The sequence below is a fragment of the Procambarus clarkii genome, chromosome 17 (assembly GCF_040958095.1).
Source record: "Procambarus clarkii isolate CNS0578487 chromosome 17, FALCON_Pclarkii_2.0, whole genome shotgun sequence".
Classification (NCBI taxonomy): Eukaryota; Metazoa; Arthropoda; class Malacostraca; order Decapoda; family Cambaridae; genus Procambarus; species Procambarus clarkii.
The window spans coordinates 22,586,108-22,609,920 of record NC_091166.1 but is presented as its reverse complement, the minus strand read 5'-3'; the positions used below and the strand labels follow the sequence as shown (position 1 = coordinate 22,609,920).

Here is a 23,813-nt window from a genome sequence, read left to right as displayed (position 1 = left end):
TCCTCATACTCGTCATCACTAGATTGTGCTCTTGTTATCCTAATCCTTCTGTCATTATGTCGGAGGAGCTGTTCCCTGCTTACTTCTGCAGGGAGGGAGGAGGATGATGCTGCATCACTCCACTTGTGAATTAGTTCTTCAGCCTTACCCTGGGGGGTCGTTGTGAGCCGCAGGCCGGGCTCTGCTCCCCTTAGCTACCTTAATTTTTGCCCACACTTGTCTTGCAGACGTTTCTCTTCCAATAGAGCTAGTGAACTCTAGTCATTGTCTTTCCCTTTGTAACTCATCTGCAATGTATGTACCTTTACCTGACTAAAAAATCTAATCTAAATCTATATATAATCTATATGCTTAGATATATGCAAATGAGAGGGTAATAGAGCGAAACCTTTAAAATACTGAACAATTTGGAGGATATTGATTCATACAATTTCTTCAAAAGGTCAGATGTAACACGAACAAGGAGCAAAGGTTTCAAGCTCAACAAGCCACAGTGTAGGAGTGACAACAAATGCTTTTTAACCCATACGATTATGATCATGGCAATAAGGTTTCTAAAACAGTAGGCATTCTTCCAAAGTCAGACACTGTACTATGTTCCTCGCCCTAACCTAGTCACTCAGTATTATTCACTCATTTATCTATGTCTTGTCTATTTATGTCTTAAAGGTTACAAGACGTACATTAGTCAATACAATTGGTGCTTAAAATGTTAAGGATCTCTTGTGAAACACGGGTATTAATAAAAAAAATTATTATGTAAAATAAATAAAAAAGGCCCAAGGGCCATGAAGTAACAAGAATGCAAGGCTGTCACAAGCTGGCGTAAGTAGAGAAGACGGAAGATTCTTCATATTAAAAGACCCTGCTTCTCCAAGATGGCAGTCACACCCTGCTTGCCCTGGACAATCACCATATGGAGAAGGACTGTTTACTGTGAAGGGAAGTCAACAAATGCAATGCCAGCATGAGTCAGTCTTGAAGGGTAAACGATGAATAAAAAAATTTGATCAGAACACTGTTTGACCAGAACATTTGACCAGATTTGTATTTGACCAAATTTGAATTTGACCAGAACACTGTATAAACATCAGAGGTCCGCGGTTGTTCAACGTCCTCCCAGCAAGCATAAGAAATATTGCCGGAACAACCGTGGACATTTTCAAGAGGAAACTAGATTTATTCCTCCAAGGAGTGCCGGACCAACCGGGCTGTGGTGGGTATGTGGGCCTGCGGGCCGCTCCAAGCAACAGCCTGGTGGACCAAACTCTCACAAGTCAAGCCTGGCCTCGGGCCGGGCTTGGGGAGTAGAAGAACTCCCAGAACCCCATCAACCAGGTATCAACCAGATGATGGCACCCTCACAGTAACACAAAAGCCGAGCAAGCCCAGTGAGGAAGACCTGTTGATGGGAAGGAGAAGAATCATTAGTCACAACAAAATCCACATAGAAACAAAGGAGAGAAAAAAAATAAAGTGGATGTCTTCTTTTTGTATAGACATAATAAATATTGCCATTTGGCTATGTATTTATATGATATATAATAGAATACAGCATAAAACAAAATAAGAGGGGTGATAGGAGAAGAAAAGATTAGTGTTCAGTGAGAATCCACAAGGTCTTCTCTGAATACTCTATTTTCTTCAAGGCTGTGGGTCCCTACAATTGCACCAGAGGTGGTACACACCCCTATTATTATTTAAACAGGTGAGTACACACACGGTGTTAGCAAACTTAGCCTCCAAACACACACACACACATGGTATCAGCAAGCTTAGCCTCCAAACACACACACACATGGTATCAGCAAGCTTAGCCTCCAAATACACACATGGTATCAGCAAGCTTAGCCTCTAAACACACACACACAAATGGTATCAGCAAGCTTAGCCTCCAAATACACACACACACATAGTATCAGCAAGCTTAGCCTCTAAACACACACACACACACACACACATGGTATCAGCAAGCTTAGCCTCCAAATACACACACACACATGGTATCAGCAAGCTTAGCCTCCAAACACACACACACATGGTATCAGCAAGCTTAGCCTCCAAACACACACACATGGTATCAGCAAGCTTAGCCTCCAAACACACACACACAGAAAATGGGGACATTGAAACAGTTGATAAACTTGATTTCAAGAGAGAGAGGTCACTATGGGGAACTTCAAATTTTTTTTAATAAGTAATTAGGCAGACTTGTTGCTAGACAGGGAAGTAAATTAAATGTATGCCAAATTTTGCAAAATATACAATGAAGGCACACAAACATTCATACCAAAACAGAGATGCAGGGCCAGAAAACAGGATTGGTTCAACAGAAATTGAGAGAGGGCCACAGACCAAAAGAGACAAAAATGGAATGAAAGACATTGAAAAACTACAAGCAGATGTCAACAAAGTTTTCGATTGGGCAGCAGAAAATAACATGATGTTTAACAGTGATAAATTTCAGGTATGGCAAAAATGAGGATCTGAAACATAATACAGGGTACAAAACACAATCGAATCTTCCCATAGTAGAAAAACAGCATGTCAAGGATTTGGGAATAATGATGTCCGACGATCTAATGTTTAGGGAGCATAACCAAGCAAATATTGCGTCAGCCAGAAAAATGATCGGATGGATTATGAGAACTTTCAAATCCAGGGATCCCATCACAATGGTTGTACTCTTCAAGTCACTTATGTTGTCCCGTCTCGAGTACTGCTCAGTATTCACTTCCCCCTTCAGAGCAGGAGAGATTGCTGAAATAGAGGGTATACAGAGAACATATACGGCACGCATAGACGAGATAAAACACCTAAATTATTGGGATCGTCTCAAAGCTCTCCAAATGTACTCTCTAGAAAGGAGACGAGAGAGATACCAAATAATATACACATGGAAGATACTGGAGGGCCAGGTCCCAAATCTACACAGTAAAATAACAACGTACTGGAGTGAACGATATGGAAAAAAATGCAAGATTGAACCAGTGAAGAGCAGAGGTGCCACAGGCACAATCAGAGAGCACTGTATAAACATCAGAGGTCCGCGGTTGTTCAACGTCCTCCCAGCGACTATAAGAAATATTGCCGGAACAACCGTGGACATCTTCAGGAGAAAACTGGACTGTTTTCTAAGAGAAGTTCCGGATCAGCCGGGCTGTGGTGGGTATGTGGCCCTGCGGGCCGCTCCAAGCAACAGCCTGGTGGACCAAACTCTCACAAGTCGAGCCTGGCCTCGGGCCGGGCTTGGGGAGTAGAAGAGCAGAACCCCATCAAGCAGGTATCAACATAGAAAGAAGCCAAACCCCCAATCATACCAGCGATACAAAGATGCGAGAAACAACTATACAGCAGTAAGGGAAGAGGCAGAAAGAAATTTTTAAAAAAGGATAATGGATAAATGTAAAACAGAACTGGGCCTATTCTACAAATTCATAAACAACAAATTGCAGGTAAAGGATAATATCCAGAGGTTGAAAATAGGTAACAGATTCACAGAAAATGATAATGCAATGTGCGAAACATTAAACCAAAAGTTCCAAAGTGTGTTTATACAAAATGAAATCTTAAGACAACCAGACACAATAAGAATTTCTGAGAACATCATAGAGCGTATAGAGGTGTCTAGAGATGAAGTGGAAAATATGCTAAAGTAGCTAAGTAAGAACAAAGCAGTTGGTCCAGATGGAGTTTCACCATGGGTTCTGAGAGAATGTGCATCTGAGCTCAGCCTTTCACTTCACCTGATCTTTCAGGCATCCCTGTGTATAGGAGTCATAGCAAACATGTGGAAAAAGGCTAACATAGTTCCAATCTACAAAAGTGGCAACAGGGAAGACCCCACCCCTCTCAGTTATAGACCTGAATCATTGACAAGTGTAACAGTGAAAAGATTGAAAAAAAAAAAAATAATAAAAACTAAATGGGTAGAACACCTGGAGAGAAATTATATAATATCACACAGACAGTATTGTTTTCGATCTGGAAGATCCTGTGTATCGAATTTACTCAGTTTCTATGATTGAGCCACAGAGATTTTAAAGGAAAAAGGTAGTTGGGTCGACTGCATCTATCTAGACATAAAAAAGGCTTTCGACAGAGTTCCACATAAGAGGTTGTTCTGGAAACTAGAAAATTTTGGATGGGTGACAGGTAAGCTTCTAACATGGCTGAAAAATTTTCTGACTGATAGAAAAATGAGGGCAGTAATCAGAGGCAATCGGACTGGAGAAGTGTCACAAGTGGAGTACCACAGTACATGCACCAGAAATGTGCATTGTCTACATAAATGATCTACCAGTTGGAATACAGAATTATATAAACATGTTTGCTGATGATGCTAAGATAATGGGATGGATAAGAAATTTAGATGATTGTCATGCCCTTCAAGAAGACCTGGACAAAATAAGTATATGGAGCACCACTTGGCAAATTAAATTTAATGTGAATAAATGCCATGTTATGGAATTTGGAATAGAACATAGATCCCACACAACCTACAAATTATGTGAGAAATCTTTATATAATTCTGATAAAAGAAAGAGGTCTAGGGTTGATTCTAGATAGAAAACTATCACTTGAGGCCCACATAAAGAACGCTGTGTGAGGAGCCTATGCCACGCTTTCTAACTTCAGAATTTTGTTTAAATACATGGATGGCGAAATACTAAAGAAATTGTTCACGAGTTTTGTTCGGCCAAGGCTAGAATATGCAGCGGTTGTGTGGTGCCCATATCTTAAGAAGCACATCAACAAACTGGAAAAGGTGCAAAGACATGCTACTAAGTGGCTCCCAGAACTAAAGGGCAAGATCTATGTGGAGAGGTCAGAGGCATTATATATGCCAAAACTAGAAGACAACAAAAAGAGGTGATAAAATCACTATGTACAAAATAGTAACAGGAATTGATAAAATCGATAGGGAAGATTTCCCGAGACCTGGAACTTCAAGAACAAAAGGTCATAGATTTAAACTAACTAAACAAAGATGCCAAAGAAATATACAAAAATTTCCTTTCGCATACAGAGTGGTACACGGTTGGAACAAGTTAAGTGAGAAGGTGGTGGCGGCCAAGACCGTCAGTAGTTTCAAAGCATTATGTGACAAAGAGTGCTGGGTAGACGGGACACCACGAGCGTAGCTCTAATCCTGTAACTACACTTAGGTAACTACAATTGGTGTCAGCAAGCTTACCATCGAAACACACACAAACAGCCTGCCTATTATTAAAGGCCTTCTCTGAGTACTCTCTATTTTCTTCTCTGAGGCTATGGGTCCCTAATCTTGCACCAGAGGTGGTACAACTTTTAAGTTTTTAACTACTGCACTGAGCACCTGATTTTGGCAAAGACTTCTTAGTGCAATTGTCAAGGACACAGTTCTGGTATTTTTTTGTTTATAAATATTCAGGTATAGTTAATGTCAAAATGTTTCAAAACTCAACAATTTATATTTCAAAACAAAAAAAGTAATGAAAACATTAGAAAACATTAAAATATAGCCTAATTAATTAATTAATAAAATAGCACAACTCTCAGAATGCCTAAAGGTGCTTTGAGCAATGAAGTAGTTAATTTTATATATATAATATTATATATATAATATATATTTACCTGTGACTACTGCTTAGCAAAAATTTGATCTCTGTGAAAATTGGTCTCGTCATTGCTAGGAGATATTTTAAGACCATGATTTGCTGTGGATGGCACTGTAGTCTTCAAGTCATCAATCTAAAAATAGAGGTAATCTTTTAAAATGTAAATTTTGTATAAAAAAAAATGCAAAAATAAATTGCATGAATAATATGAAGTTATTATACAATTTTTTTTAATTATTTAAATATTTGTGAGACATTATTAAGAAATGTATGAAGTACAGATTCTCTAAGACCTGATATGTATCTGCTTATGTTCCACCACATTACATTCAGGGCTGAAGAGAAAACACAGCCAGTAAGGTAATGATCACTTAGGATGGACTGGGATGCTACATGTAGGTGGGGGCTAAGCTGCGTGAGGCTAGGATGCCCAGCCTGCCTTGTCTAGGCTGGGCTGGGCTAGGCAACACTAGGAAGGAGTCAACAAATCTCTGGAGTGCCTTACTTTTCCTGATATCCTTAAAAAAGCAAGAATGATGCCATTTTATAAAGGAGGCGAGACAGCAGACATAAACAGTTAAAGAAAAATATCAAATCTACTTATACTTTCAAAAATATTTGATTTTTTTTTTTACAAACATCTCTTCCTACTTTGTAAAATTCAACATGAATACAAACACACACACACATCCCTAGGAAGCAGCCCATAGCAGCTGTCTAACTCCCAGGTACTTATTTACTGTTAGGTGAACCAGATATAGAGAATAACCACAAAATGCTATCTTTATAAGAACTATCTTGTAAAGCCACTAGTACACGCAGCATTTCAGGCAGGATATATAAAATATTATATATATATATATATATATATATATATATATATATATATATATATATATATATAATATATATATATATATATATATATATATATATGCAGAATAACCACATGTGAAAAATAGAAAATGCTTAACGCGTTTTCGGCTAATTCGCCTTCATCAGAGCAAAGTAGAATGAAGATAAGATTGCTGATCAGACCTTTATATCCGCCTGGGCAGATCACCTGACCACCAAAAATAAGTGGAGGAAAGGAATTATAAGAAAGAAGGATACTGCAGAAGGCCTATTGGCCCATACCAGGCAGCTCCTATTAATATCTCCAAGTGACATACGTGTTAAATGATTGCTATATTGTTTTGACGTGCTATATTGAGGCTTAAATAGGGATCCAACTTGTACATACCGGGGCTCACATTAAGGCTGTTTTTACAATGTTTGATCAGAGCAGACTCGATCACGTTTCGTTCAACAAAATCCTTACTTTTAACAATACATTTTGCCCCTGTGAAGTCGATAGAATGATTACATAAACTGGAATGTAAATACAATGCACTGGATTGCTGGGCTGTACGAATAGCATATGAATGCTGTTTTAAACGCGAGGAAAGGGATTTACCTGTCTGGCCGATGTAAACACATGCACACTCATTACAAGGGATGGAATACACACAACCTGCTACAGACGAGGGCGAGTTTTTAATTAACATGGACTTAACTGTATTATCATTTTTGAACACTAGATTAATATTAAGGTTCTTCAGGGCTGGGGCAAGATTTACTAGACCCTCAGAATATGGTAATACCAACGAATTTTTCAGTATTTTTTCAGTATATTTTCAGTATGGTAGGGGGGGGGGGAAGGGGAATGATGGTCTGTGGATTCCTTCTCCGTACCCCTTACATATAAGCAAAAACATGCCTTCCTGTGGGTATAGAAACATTAACACAAATTATATCAGTAACTGATATTGTAGCCTTTTAAACAGAAAAGATTTGTACATACAAATACTTTTAAATTATCATTTATTTGTGGAAATGGCATTTACGTCATTAAATTGATACCTCAGCATCAAGTGTCCTGCAGTGGTCCAGTGGTAAAGTGTATATAAGTGATGCGTATTCTTGGAGTTGCGAGTTCAAACCCGGATTAAGCTATATATATATATATATATATATATATGTTTGTGTTTTTGAGAGGTGTTTTTTTGAGAGGTGTTTTTTTGCAGGTGTTTTTTGAGAGACACCTCCCATTTCGTAGGAGGAAGACAGTCTTCTGAGGGGGGTGGGTGGGGGAGAGGGGTTTTTATAGGAGGCTACACCCCTTGTTAGGTAGGTTGCCTAGCTAACAAAAATATTCTCTACACCACCTATAAGAACCAACCCCTATACCTCTACAAAATGTTCTAACACAATGATGTTTCATAGGAAAATATCGTCTTGCATAAGCAAGGGCTCGTTTATCATTTAATTTTAAAGTAATGCTTGAAAATACATTATGTAAGTAGTGTACAGTTGAAGGCAACCCCAGGTGGCTCACCCTATGAACGAACATGACGCAATACAGTCCACAGGCGAGAGTAAAATCACTCTGGAGTCTGTAGCGCATTCCAAACACCTTTCTTATTTTGTTAGTTTTAATAAATCCTTGAAAATGACGTCCGTAAGTAACTGGTGATATTGCATAACTATCAAAAAAAAACATCCGATGATTAACTTTATCAACATAAATTCCTACCCAATGTCCCATAGTGATTCTGCTATTTGAAGGTAAAATATTAGTTATGAAAACAATAGGTTTTCTTGAAGATATATTTAAATGTTCTATCTCATCAGCATTATAACAACCTAGGTAGAGTGTTCGATCCCCTAGATTATTTTTTAAATTAATATTTATATCATAACAATTCATTATGTTTTTTTACGCTCGCACGTCACACAGAACAGTTCTCTGCCCATCGATGGATAGTACCCCGGTCGTTTCCCCAAACAGTAAAACCAGTCTGTTATATGTAACACCGCCACCAAATTCAAGCTCCATACGCAAGTTGCCAGATTTCTCCACAGGGAGGGAATCTTTTGTTTGAATGGTGGTTAAGTCAAAGGCGAATATTGATCTTCCCTTATTAAAAGAGTCATAGGCCAGTAGTGAATCACGCTCTAAGCCTAATGTCTTCAAAGTTTCATAATAAAGGCGGGAATAATGGTTATCGAAATCGCCACCAATTCGGTAAATTGCATTATTGTTCAAATACATAGCAATACTTTTCAGCTTTGCATTTTCAAAATATAATCCATTACCTTGGTGAAGACCGGCGAAATAATTCATTGGAACGATTATCATGTATATCTTGTGTGGAATTACTTGCGCCCATGGTTGATCAATTAAGAGACTAGTTTGATTCCCTGCTAGAACATATGTTTTAGAAATGGTTCTATTGAAAGTATAGGTTATGGGGTCGGGGGATGCTAACAGTGAGCTGTTTAAGGCCAGGTAAGCACTTGGGTAGGGGAACACCCGCGTCACCCATAACTTAGCATAATCCATATGCAGGCGATACTTAGAGCCATCGTCCACGCTTGTATTTAGGACCCAGGCATGGGGGGAGAGCTCCAATTTTAGTCGCATATCTATATTATCTAATATGTATTGGTCTAGGGATGATATATCCAATAGGAGGGGGAAACACATCGACAAACCTTTACTTTTTAAATCACCCATAAATTTTTTATCCTTGGCGGTTGCTCCAGTAAAATAAGTATTTGTAAACTCATTAGTGATTATACCGTCGTCATCTCTCCAGTCCCTACGAAAGCCTCCAATTCTCCCCAAGGAAGACATTTTTGATGGAGGCATGGAGGTAATTAATTTAATAAACGACCAATAATTAAAATTAGTATTTGTTTCAACTACCTGCTCTCCTAAAAACACCTGAACACCTTTAAACATGGTATTTGACAACCCATTCACAAATTCCACATGGTCATCCTCTTCCAATTTTGTGGTATCGTCATCTTTCGTTAAAGATACCTTAAAATCTATAACAATATTAGCTAGATCTAAGAAGGCGCCCTGGGTTCCAGGGATGCGGAATTCTAAGTAATTATCCCGCAAACGTTGATTAATGGGGAGGTTGACAGGTAGAACGTCTATTTGCTGCGTAGAGGCAATTGAACTCTCCACATTACGTATTCTGTTACTTCTAGGAAATTGGTCAATTATACTGGAACTATAATATTCTAGTGGTATTTTGACCCCAGCTCCGCTAGGCTCCCCCATGATCCCTCCGAAAGTTGCAGTATGACTGCTTACGTTAGCGAAAACACATCATTTTTATACCCAAGACCTCGTTTACATTTTTTATTTTTATTTTTTCGCCTAGAGAGTCTTTTAATTTTACCTCCCATTACCAATTTCTTTCCCACACTCTTAAGAGCATCAATACCGTGAGTTCTCAGAGCACTTTTTACATCCCGTTTACCACTGCTTAAATCACCAAGGACATTTTTCCCAAAATCGATGGCGCTAGGTGTTACAGCTTTCATGAAAAATGGTATGGCCCGTCGAGCAATACCAGCCAAGGTCCCAAAGAAACCTCCACCAGATCTGAGATAAGGCGCTTGGAATGTGCGTATGTCATTCATCGCCCCCCCTCTCATCCCATGTCTCCTAGGGGGAGGTGCGAATATCTCCCCGAACTCCCCCTGGGAGGGTGGGTGGAACGGTATTCGCATTCTGAGGTCTCTTCCTATAATAACCTAAGTCGAGGCTAAACACTTCTTTATATATATGTTGCTATACCTTAGGGCGGATATGTAAGACCGCCGTAACCGACCTCCCATCTTCAAAACTAACCATTCGACCAAACTGATCTGTTATTTTAATGCTAACTTTCTCCAACGTGTTAGTGTTTAATGTTTTGTACACTAGAGGGTGAGCCCCTCTAGAATATGAGTCATGATAATTGATTGCATCTAAGATATTTACAATCTGCCCTCCGTATCGTTCAGGCTCGATGACGTCACTATAAATGAGTAAATAGTCACAACCCCCGTCAATGTCTGGGGGCGATAAGGCCACAGTCTTGGAGGCTGACGTAATGTCATCTGTTTTTGCTCGATAAATGGTGTATTTGCGACTGCTGTCAAAACCAAGTACATTAGCTATTCTGTGTTTAAATTGAAAGCTGAGAGAATTTAATGAGCCAGTACTTCCACTGTTAAGAGTTGAAGCTAGTAATACCCTCTCTACAGATTGGTCATAGGTGAGGATTGGTTCTTTATCTGAGAAGTATATTTTGAAATCATCCCTAAAGCTAAGCTGCATGTCGGTTGTTATTTGTCGACTAACCACGTCTGTAATGAATTTGATGTTTCTTGATAATATGTTGGTTTTTGGGTGGAAGGTGTATATGAGGTGTTCTGGACTCTTAGAAAGAGTTCCACGTTTAAAAGTGGCATAGATATCTATACCAGAGTCCTCCTCATCTTTTATGATGGCATTAATTCGCCTGGGGAGGAGTATGTTGACTAAAGCCACTTCATGTTTAATGGAAGGGTTTAAATGTAGTGTTGGGATGGTGTTTGTAAATGCTGAACTCGTGTTGTTGTAAATATCTCCTTGATCGAGACTGGTAAGATATATGTAATGTTCTTCCCCCATTGTCCCGTTATGTACTGAAAGGCCAATATACAGGGGATGGGTTTTTGTAAGAAGGGAGAAAATAAACAACATAACTTATATTTTATTTTATTAAACTACTTAAAGAACTACAACAGGTGAAGATTCCCACACATTTTTTAAGAATAGTGATTAACCACTCCCCCCTCGCTACTACTACTACTGCTGGCTGCTGCTACCTCCACTGCTGCTTCCGCCGGGGCTACTGTAGCTGCCACTACCTCATCTTCTTTACTGGAGTGGTGGTTACAGCTTTCGTTGTTTTTTCGGGGGGGAGGATAACAGGAATATTTCCTGCGACTCTCCATCGAGGATGGAGTCGATACGGCGATTCGCCCCCGTTTCAAAGTCGAGGAGTGGCTCAATCCTCCGTTTAACTGAGGTTGACGTTGTAGGGGGCGGTGGAGAGGTGGCGGTGGAGGTGGAGCCGTATTCCTGAGAGTGTTTCTTCTTCCTGGGTGTGGCTGGTGGTGCTGGAGGAGTAGAACGAGAAGAGGTTCTTGGTGTGGTACCACCCTCTCCCACCACGGCGTCGAGCGTTATAGTAAGATTATCAGCACTTGGGTCGTCGAACGGGAGGGGTGCCACTGATGGGGTAACAGCGGCAGGTCGTTTGAGGATTACTAATTCTTTGTTGACTTTGGCGAGTTCTTGATGAAGAGACAGCAGCATGGGTCCAATGTCCTTGTGCCAGTTGACCATACCGTCGCGGGAAGCCCCTAAGCCGTAGGGTACCACTAGTCGAGTCATGGTTGGGGTTGCCGCCATTAAATTGCCCACCTTTGTTAAGCTCATCTTGAGCCAGTACCTGCGGTTCTTGGCGGTATCCAGGGTGACATTAGTGACGTAGTGAGTGTCGGCGGAAGTCTGCACTTGTTCCTGGGCTATTGGGTTTGACTCGAAGGGGGCTCCTGCCCCGAATGCAGAAATCAACCCCACAAAAGTGGGCCTGAAGTAAAGGACGGGCTCCTCTATGAGATCTTGTCCGTCGGAGGGGAGAGGGGCTATCTTCACAACAATGTCCCCCGGGGTAGACCGACAACGAATTATTGCCCTATTGGCATTACCCAGTCCTTCACGTTCCACACGGGCGTAGGAGAACGTCTTCCAGATGACGGAAGCCAGTCCATAGGGTCGCACAACAGCAGCAGCCAGATCGTAGATGATGACGTCCCCCACCCCAAAGGCGTGGGAGTCAGTGATATCGTCGCTGACGGTCTTGATACAAGCCAGAGACATGGTGAGAGGGCGGGTGCTGGGGAGCTCGTCGTCGTCAACTGTAGTATAGTGTTCCAGGAGCGGCGGTGGGCGACCTTTAAATACACCTGTGACCCACCTGGGGGGAGAGGGGTGAAGGGGTGTGGGGTAGAGATCACCTTATGTGCCCATAGACACTCCGCCCAGACTCAAAGGCTGTAATCATATCACGATGTTGGAAGGTTAATTTTTCCATCTGCCAAATCTCTGTCTGGATCTCCTGAGATGAATACTCTTCATACCTTTTCACCGTTTCTCCAAATGACTTAAAAAACCGTTCTGGGGGAGCACTCAACACAAGACGGTCATAACAATCCCATAAGGCATATATCAATCTACTTTTGTGTTCGACAAACTTGTAGTAACGTTGAGTAGCAACCAAACGCTTCAATAGGGGAGATTTTTCTCCCTCCTCTACTGCTGCAGGTGGGGTAGAAGCTCTCTCCATGGTGGATACACAACTGAATATAAAGTCGTTTAAGATGTGCTTCATATAGGTTTTTTTTCAATACGGTTCCCAATGGGGCCTCCTATGGATACCCCTACCCCCTTTTAACTGTGATCTGGCGCGAGAATTACGTATAAAGGATAGGTCTACACCGGCCACCTTCAGTAAAATCCTTACATCTGCCTTGTCACCCGTCCTAAATTGCCCCTTAGTAAAGGCTATAGTTTTAATTATATCTAAAATATTTAAATTTTGCACAGGCTTTAATAAATTCCCGCGACTATCCCATACCACCTGTTGACTGTTTTGTTCAAACATGTTCAATAATGTTTTGACGTGGGGAATTTCCCCTATTTTAAAATACACATTTATTAAGTTGTCCAGACTTGGGTTTTGGGGTGTGGTGGTGGTGGCTTTGTGGCGAGAGGGCCCAGCAACAGCTACCCGCATCTCAGGCGGTAGAATGGAATGTATCCTTTTTTTTATTTGTCTTTTTAAAGGGCGACGGTCGCACCTGTCCCGCGTTTTTTGTTGAAAGAAGCCCGCGGCGGCGGGCACCTGCGCGGCGGCCGGCGCTGCGGGGGGGGCGGGCAATATCTTTTAAAGGTTGTCTGACCAGTCCCCCCTGTCTCGTAGGGCTATATCGTTCAAAGGAGCTACCGTGGCAACACCGTCCACAAGTTGTTGTTGCTGGAGGGGGTGTGGGGGGAGTGTCCACTCCCCCCACGCCATCATCACCACCGCTAGAGTCACAGCCAAGGTGCTTGCAGCCGCCACCAACATTATTAGTCGAATTGTCCCATTTGCTTTCGTTTTTTAAAGAGAAGGACTTATTTCCACCTCTACCACTGGTGGAAGAGGGTGGAGCCACCTCATTAAGAGGCGATGGAGTACTCTCGTTTTTATTAAATAAATATTTTTCGGCAACGAGTCGTGGTACTAGGCAATATTCTTTCACCATTTTTTATCTTCTTACGTAATTACTTAATTAGAGAGGAAATTAACGATACAGCCAAAGGTAACAGAGCTGCCAATATAGCACCACCTCTCCTAGAGGTTAAAATGATTTTCTTTTTGTACAATGGAGTTTTCTTACGCGCCACAGAACGAATGTCTTTCTGATACCTCTGTAGTCCATTAATTATCTGAGGTTGAACTGGGATGTTTCGTTTCAGAAAATTGGCAAAAATTTCACAAATTGATTCAATTTCCTGTCGTTTTAAAGCCTTGATTAGTTTATTCCGCTTCTTGGGTGATAAATTGTTTAATAAAAATAACAGTTGATGGTGTTTCTCTACGAGAGAGTCCTGATGAACTGTCATTTTTTTTTTTCAAAATTTGACGATGTCTTGAGCTTTAATCCAGCAATTGCTGGAATCTGGGTACCCTCTCCACTTGACGAAATATTCTCTGTGTCCTTTCGATGTCTTCCTAGACTGTAATATCGTTATGGGGAAATAGTCTGGAAGCGTTGTTGAAATCAATTCTTGCTCATAAAACATACCACTGATCGGCTCGTTGGTTAAATCTTTGACTTTATAGGTTGGAATTGGTTGTGTTCTATCGATATGAGACACTTGAAATATTTCTTCTGTATTTTGGGGCCAAAAGCCCTTGTGAAATGTATTCCTTCGCTTTGCTAGTCGTACATACTGCCCAACCTGCAGTTGTGGACTGATGGAAGTTATGGGGTGGTCATTGTTTAAATACATGACCTTAAACTGTCTTCGTATATCTTCAATGTTTTGCAACTTATGGATGGCATGTGGAGTATTTTTTAGTATTCTGTGGAAAGTGTGGTTGTATACATTCACAACTTTTGGAAGGATGTGAATGTATTGTAAAGAATTAGCCTGGGTCATATAATGATACAGTTTATGTTTTAAAGTTTTGATGGCCCGCTCCACTATACTAGATTTCATTTCCGAAAATACACTATATAACTTAATATTTTTCTTATTCAGATAATTTTGAACAGTCCTGTTGTAAAATTCTCTACCTCGGTCGGTGAATATTCGTCTTACCCCGTGAAACTGAGAGGTTTCCTCTAACACCTTCTTTAGGGCAGCTACCACATCCGTTGAATTTTTTGTTTTTAAAGTTTGAGTCTGCATTAGGCGAGAATAAACATCGACACAAATCAAAATATATTTTACACCACTATTGTATTTTTGTAAACTACAAAAGTCTCCCAAATCACAGGCAATTATGGTGCGGGGTTTAGGAGCTAATATTTTTCGCCGAGGAAATCTAACTAAATTTCTTCTGTGTAATGTGTAAGATCGTTCCCCACGGAGAAATTCCCTCACATCTGCAATACTGATGCTGGTGTCTTTAAGTCTGGCAGCCTTATACAATTTTTGAATTGATCCTGTGAAACCACCCGGGGTAGAAATGTCATTGTAGATGGAGGTAAGAATTGACCGTTTCTGCGTCGTTAAAGGCATTTTTTTTTTTTTTTTTTTGTTTTGTTCACATATGATAAACAATTTCACACTGGTCTTCATTGACAACCCCCGTTCGTAGTTGTAATGTCTCAGGAACTGTCAGATCAACCAATAAATAGCCATACTCTCTCTGGGATATTGCCCGTCGGTATATTTCGACGAAATTATTAATAGTTTTCCGCCCATATAACTGTCCACTTAAAATTTCAAGTTGGGTTATGTCTCTCTGCTTCATTAATATATAATGGGTACAATTCAGAGTTATTGTCCTAGCATATTTCCCCTGGGGAAACAAATTTTGACTAATTAGAATTACAGAAATATTATCGTGTCTGCCTCGGGTGAAGATATTGGCTATAATTGGACTCTGAATGGCTTCCAGGTATAAGTCATCAATTATATACAAAACTGACTCATTTGAAAAAGGATTCTTATACTCTAAAGGGTTAATCAGCCCTTGGGAGAGAGTAACCTTTTTTTGCAAAATGGGGTTCTTTGAAATAGGATGATCAGTATTATTTGCAGTTGACACTATAATTTTTGAGAATTTCCCGTGGTATTTAACACATAAATTTACCACCAGGCTAGTTTTCCCAGAATTGCTAAATCCAGCTACAAATATTCTCGCCGGTTGATGAAAAATATTAAGTTGGTCGTCTGTGGCAGAAGTACACTCCTCCATATTTTCCTCATAAATGATCCAATTACCTGTGGGACAGCCACTTTTATATATATATATATATATATATATATATATATATATATATATATATATATATATATATATATATATATATATATATATATATATATATGAGAGTGGGTGAGTGTGAGTGAGAGTGTGAGTGTGAGTGTGAGTGAGTGTGTGTGTGTGAGTGTGAGTGTGTGTGTGTGAGTGTGTGTGAGTGTGTGTGTGTGTGTGTGTGTGTGTGTGTGTGTGTGTGTGCGAGAGTGAGAGTGTGAGCATGTATTCACCCCAAGGAGCGCCACCCTCCTCAGGACAAAGGCGCCCCTACCTGGGTTTTTGGGGGCTCCCATTGAGATGACCTCCAGACGAGAGAAAAAAAAAGTTCTCTATAGCAAGTCTAATCCTTCTCTTTCACACAGGAGCTGTGAGATGTTGCATGTATTGTGTATTCACCCTCCTCAGACCATAAACAGCCTACCTGGGTTTTTTTTTGCTCAACTCCCATAGAGATGACCGCCAGACGAGAAAAAAAGTTCCCCATAGCAACCCTAACCCTTCTCTTTCACACGACGGCGGGAGGGGTTGTGAGGTATTGTATGTGGCAACACCGCCCCTTTCTTGATCATCAAATATAAGGACACCACACGTCCCTCCTTCAGTTAGTTAGTATACATACAGTTTGTGTTGAAACCTTCCACTCCCCATCCCCGTCTAGACTAACATGTAAGTAAATTAATATCTATTTCATATTTGGAGATATATATATAAATATATATATATATATATATATATATATATATATATATATATATATATAAGAGAGAGTGAGGGGTGTTTTGAGAGAGGGAGAATATATATATATATATATATATATATATATATATATATATATATATATATATATATATATATATATATATATATATATATATATATATATATATAATATATATTATGTTTTGAGAGAGGGAGAATATATATATATATATATATATATATATATATATATAAATATATATAAGAGAAAGAGGGGTGTTTTGAGTGGGAGAGAATATATAATTATTTATTTTATATATTTTTTTTCCTAGGAGTGGGGGATAATGTCACTCCCAGGTGATATTTGCAACATTTGTGGTTGGAGCTCATCACCACAATTCGTGCATACAACTTATTGCTGCCTCCGCTGTGGGGAAGCTGTGTGTGTTCAATCTAGTGGAGTTCACAGGAGAACCTGTGGTGGAGGTAAGCCCTTATTTATTTATTTATTCGTATTTATTTCAAATGAGAAATATTGAGATGGTTTCCCCTATCTTCATGGGGGTGTGGGGACTGTGTGAGTGAGAGTGTGTATATTTATGAGTTATTTCCTTGTTAGGAGGTAAACATCACCGGCCTACCGGAGAGAGTGGTTTTGTATGCCTCATATGTGGTAGCGTCACCTCGAAGCCTCACCCCACTTTCACCTGCAGCAGTTGTGGGGTCACTTTGTGTGAGCACTTGACCTCTGAACATCTACAATCATGTCCCCAAGGTGAGTGAATAAACCCTCTCTCCAGTTTTATTATCTTAAGAAGCTTTCTTGAGGCGTTATGTCATGGGGTTTAGTAGAGTGTGATGGGTGTTGCCTTTTATTATTAATATTATTATTATTGTTATTATTATTATTATTATTATTATTATAATTATTATAATTATTATAATTATTTTTCAGGGGTGCTTCAGAGGCAGGTAAAGACATCTCAGGGGCAGGTAGGAGAGGAACTTCACCCCAAAGCCCAACGTAACAATAGCCCCTTAGGTGGTGGCGGGGGTAGACAGCCCTTTGAAAATGGGGGGGAGGAAGAGATGAGTGATGATGGTGGTGATGGTGATGATGATGGTGGTGGTGGTGGTGACATCCCTCAGGCAGGTCCTAGTGGTCTTAGACCCCATGACAGCAATCGAGATAGAGATGGAAATTCCTCAGAAGGGGAGGATGTTATAGACATCCCTCACTTAATTAATAGGGTGGGGGCCCTGGGCGATCTCTTTACTAGAATGGAATATTCCATCCCCCCAGCCTTTGCCACAGATCCTGTAGGTCTTCTAAGCAACTTTAGAGAACTATTCTCTAACGAAATAGAGAATTACATGAATTCTCTGGGGGGTCATGGCAATTTTACTTCATCATTCAAAATCCTCCTTGAAGTGAAGGTTACACTTTTAAAGCAACGTCTCACAGAAGATGATGACTATAGGGAACACTTCATAACGACACCTGCTAGGCTGGTAACTCTTGAGGAGGTGGGTGATCTTATTGATAGTTGGGTGGGTTATATGATTACACGTCTGGAGGATCTCCTTTCAGAAACAGAGGGGAGTGGTTTTATATTATTTAATGTTGATTTCCTCAAAATCGTTATCTGTAATGGTAGTGTAAGGTCAGTTTTGGGGGATTATGTCCCTTATCCCCCCTTTTTAAGGGGCCGACACGAGGTCTTCAACCCAAACCCAAATGGTAACAATGGAACATGCATTATTCAATGCATTGCCGCTTTTCGGGCGTCACAACAAGGATGGAAATGGAAACGTATAGGAAGACTTGTAGAGTCTCACTCTAGGGTTAGGAAAATGGTCAAATACGAGCAATTATCTTTCCCTCTCTCATGGGAGGATATCTCTAAATTGGAAAATAGGAATAAACTCTCCATTTTTTTGTATTCAATTCACAAACATACAGACGGTGCCTATCACGTCTCTCTTTGTCGTCGTGGTAGCAGACAGTACTCAGACATAGTTCCATTATTATTATTGGGGGAGTCTCATGTAAGTCTTATTAAAGACTTAAATAAATTTTTACGGAACTTTACCCGCAGCCACAGGCGAAAGACAGTCTTCTGTAGAAGCTGTCTTTCTGAATATCAAAATTCTAGTGAGCTGTCTCACCATTCTGTTTCCTGCGACATCACGCAGAAAATGATTTATCCCCAGGAGGGGGACACCCTTCATTTTAAAAATACAGGGAAAGGTTACCCCCCTTCCCATGTAGCTTATTTCGATTTCGAGAGTGTCCTAAGCACTGAGGATTGTCTAGGTTCTGTTACAGCCATACATAGGCCTATAGCATACAGCTATATAATTGTTGATAGGAACCACTCCGTCATTGATAAATTTACTTATTTTGGGGGGGACAGCGTCACTCATTTCATGGAGCGAGTTGCCACCAAATGGGAAATTATCAGATCCACCCTACCCAAATATGAAATAGACATGTCTCTTGAGGATATGGTTCATTTTAGGAGACAGACTCACTGTCAGTTTTGTGAGGCGGTATTTACACCCACCAATTTCAAGGTTCAACATCATGATCACCTTAGGAAAAAACTCAATTATATTGGAGCTCTATGTAATTACTGCAACCTCCGCCACAAGAATGCTCTAGAGAGTTTAGTCCTAATTGCCCACAATATGTCTTATGACATGGGCTTAATTTTGAGGGAGTTTGCCATGGGTTCAAATATTAAGAGCAATATCCTCATGAGGCAGGGGACTAAATATCTTAAGGTGGAAATAGGCAACCTTAAATTTCTTGATTCACTGGCTTTTATTACGGGCAGTCTTTCGTCCCTAGCAAAAACACACATTGATTCAGGCAGCCCCTTAACATTCACTCACTCAATGATAGAAGGTTTACCCGAAGAGAGTCACCACCTACTCTTAAAGGGTAAGCAGTTTTTCCCTTATGAATATGCCACAAAAATCAGCTGCTTTAATGATGCAACACTCCCCCCTATTGAAATGTTTTACAGCTCCCTAAACAAATCAACCATCACTTTGGAAGAATATAGACATTCTAAATTAGTATGGGAGGCTACGGGATGTGAGTCATTAAAGGATTATCTCCTTGTTTATTTAAGGTGTGATGTCGGTTTACTGGCTGACATTTTTACTCACCATAGAGTAATTCTAAATGATATATTTTCCTTAGAGATGACTCACTACTGTAGCCTTCCAGGCTACTCCTATGATTGCTTCTTGAAAAGTAGCAAAATATCGTTGGAGTTAAGTGCAGATGTGACGTTGCACAATCTCATATCACAAAACATACGAGGGGGTTTTACAACTGCAGTTAGGAGTTATGCCAGAGCTAACAACCGCTATGTCAACCCATCTTTTAACCCCCAGGAGGATAGGTCTTCTTTCTTACTATACCTTGATTTCAACTCCCTTTACGGGAGTTGTATGACTAAGAAATTACCCTATGGTGGTCTAAGAAGGTTGTCATCTGATGAGATGAACTCCTTCATTAGCGAAGGGAAGATAATGACAGAACAGCCATTCTCTTCTAACAAAGGGTACTGGCTATTAATTGACACCAAACATGTGAGACCTGAAATAGCTAGACTAACAGACGATCTACCCCTTTGTTTACACCATAGGGGAATAAGTATGGAGGATATCTCACCATTTAGTAGGGGACTTCTGGAAACAAACAACATCACACACCTCCCCCAAAAAAACAACAAGTTGGTAGGGGATCATCTCCCAAAGAAACATTATTTCATATCTCTACACCTCTTACAGTTATTTATTGAGATAGGTCTTGAAGTAGGGGCTATTCATGCCATTTATGAGTTCCACCAGTCTGATTTTATGGCAGAATTTGTTAACACCAACGTTAACAATAGAAATGCTTCCACCAGTAACGATAGGAAAACACTCTTCAAATTACTGACGAACAGTGTTTTTGGTAAAACACTACTGAACCCAGCCCGTTATGCCATTGACACCAAACTAGTGACTTCAGCTAGGGTCTTTTTACGAGAGGTGAAGAATCCTCGCTTTAAACGTATGGTGCATTTAGGTGACAATAAATTATTGTCTGTCAGTTCCAGACCATTCATTAAAATTACTCATCCTAATTACATTGGGTTCCAGATTCTTGAGCTAGCAAAATACAGTTTGTACCATTTTTGGTACAGGGTACTTAAGAACCACTATTCAGATAGGGCAGCACTGATATACAGCGATACAGACAGTTTCATCTTCAGTTTAATGACTGAAGATGTCTTTAACGAGATGGGGAAAGAACCCCTTAGATCATGGATCGATACCAGTAACTTCCCTGAAACTCACCCCTTGTATGATCCTTCTAAAAAGGGTGTTTTAGGTCTTTTAAAGTCAGAGGTTTCAGATAGACACATCCTTGAAGTTGTAGCTCTCAAGCCCAAAATGTATAGTTTGCTGTTGCACAACAATTCAAATTCCATTACTGCTAAGGGTATCCCCCGCGCTGTGCAAAGATCTTTAACTCATAGCCATTTTAAAGAAACCCTTCACAACAATTCAGTAGTAAATACTTTTCAATACTACCAAATTAGGAATTTAGGAGGGCAAATGGTCACCACCCATAATACTAAGAGGGGTTTAAGTGCATTTGATGATAAACGCTATTACCTAAATAAATACAAAAGCCTAGGCTATGGCCATCCAGACATACCACCTGACCCCCACCCATCCACCTCAACCCAAGGGGTGACCGCTGGAAGTGAAAGTGATGACGTCATCGAGCCACACGGTGAGGAAGGGCGACACCCTTCCAGTGAGAGTGAACGCTATGACGACAGTAGCCCCCTAGGAGAGGAAGTAGAACCACAACACCTCTTTCTCCCTCTGGATGATGACTCATCGTCATCATCACCCCAGGAGGGGGGGGAAGACCCCACAACAGACCTGTGGGCACGGAGGAGGGGTCTAGTTAGACAATATTATGGGGGGGAATTAGATTACGACTACGTTTAAGCCACTATGTACTTTTGTTAATATATTGTATAAAACAAGTGTTATTTCTTTTCACCCACTTTTATTTTGAGTATATATATATCCTATATAGCTCCGGACATATATGCACATAGTCCTGGAGGGGCCATTCAGACTTGTTAGAATATATATATATATATATCCTTAATTAGTCCTATATTTATATAATGACTGTAGTGTTTAAACGGAGATACACAGTGTAAGTGAAATGTGGTGGGGCACACCGTAGACTACAATTTGAGGTGGGTCTATCTGTCACCCCGCCTCTGATTCCTTTGTCCGATAAGTGGGACTATCTGGCTCCCCGCCTCTGATTCCATTGTCTGATAAGTACCCCCCATTGTTTGTTAAGTGCGCCTATCTGGCTCTAATCATACTACTCGTACCTAGTAGCCAGAACGCACTTCTCGGCATACTATGCAAGGCCCGATTTGCCTAATAAGCCAAATTTTCCTGAATTAATATATTTTCTAAATTTTTTTTCATATGAAATGATAAAGGTACCCATTTCATTATGTATGAGGTCAATTTTTTTTTATTGGAGTTAAAATTAACGTAGATATATGACCGAACCTAACCAACCCTACCTAACCTAACCTAACCTATCTTTATAGGTTAGGTTAGGTTAGGTAGCCGAAAAAGTTAGATTAGGTTAGGTTAGGTAGGTTAGGTTGCCGAAAAACAATTAATTCATGAAAACTTGGCAAATCGGGCCTTGCATAGTAGGCTGAGAAGGGCGTTCTGGCTACTAGGTACGACATATATACATATATATATATATATATATATATATATATATATATATATATATATATATATATATATATATATATATATATATATATATATATAAATATATATGGAACCCTCAACCCTATAAGTGGAGGGTTCCTACATACTCAACCAGAGGTGGTACCCTCTATATATTAATAAAAAGGCAAGGCTATGCTAAATCTTGGCAGGGATTGGCTTGGCTAAGCTCGTCAGGGCTTGGCTAGGGTAGGAAGGACTGGTCATGTTTAAAAGCAAGGCAGGGTTAGGCTAGGCAAGACTAGGTAAGGGTATACTGGGATAGGCTTGGCTACGGTAGGCTAGGAAGAGGTAAACTAGGATAAGCAAGGCTGTGCAAGCACTATGCACAGCTAGAATGAACTATGCTAAGATGGTTTAAGCTGGGCTAGGTTAGGATAAGCTGAGTCATGCAGGGCCCCGATTGACCAGTGGAGTCTAATAGTCTAACCTTTTAGCTAGTTTGCTGACCTAAGAGTGTAAATGCCTAGCCCCTAACCTGAGATATATACAAGAGTTGTTACATTCTTGTACAGCCACTAGTACGAGTAGCGTTTCGGGCAGGTCCCTGGAATACGATCCCCGCCGCGAAGAATCGTTTTTTCATCCAAGTACACATTTTACTGTTGCGTTAAACAGAGGCTACAGTTAAGGAATTGCGCCCAGTAAATCCTCCCCGGCCAGGATACGAACCCATGACATAGCGCTCGCGGAACGCCAGGCGAGTGTCCTACCAGTACACCACCTGCTGCAATATTATTATAAAAGAAATATTACTTATTATAATCGTAAATACTAAATACCTGTTGTGTTGATTTAGGGGCGACGACGATCGTGGGATCGGATGCGAGCCACAGGTGGCCTACACCATGCTTTCTAAGGCGTCCCTCTCATAACAAAAACAAATCCGTGCATTCATACACAAACAGAGATCCCGTGGTTATGCGAATACTTGCAATTCTTTTACTTAAAATAATAACAATTAGATTAATAATAATTAACATAATTTTTACTCAAGATTCATAAAAATCATTAATCCTATTTTAGAAGAAGATTTATAAGACATCTAAAAACAGATATACAGACTTTGTGTGATATTTATTTCAACATTATATATTAATAGAATGTTGTAACTATTATTTTTAAATATTAGGTAGTTTCCAGCTACGTATATCGCATATAAACGTTGCAAAAAGATTTTAGACTGAATTAACACATTACACATTTATGGAGTAATTAACAACAAAACAATCTTTATTTTCATTGC

General features: G+C 40.0%; 1 long non-coding RNA gene across 1 annotated transcript; it reads right to left on the bottom strand.

The window, feature by feature from the left end:
* Positions 1 to 1,347: 1,347 nt before the first annotated feature.
* On the bottom strand, positions 1,348 to 23,449 carry LOC138365749 (uncharacterized). Its single transcript, XR_011228976.1, has 3 exons — positions 23,350 to 23,449; positions 5,617 to 5,733; positions 1,348 to 1,402 (listed from the first exon to the last, which is right to left on the bottom strand). It is a non-coding gene; the product is annotated as an uncharacterized lncRNA (long non-coding RNA).
* Positions 23,450 to 23,813: the final 364 nt, after the last annotated feature.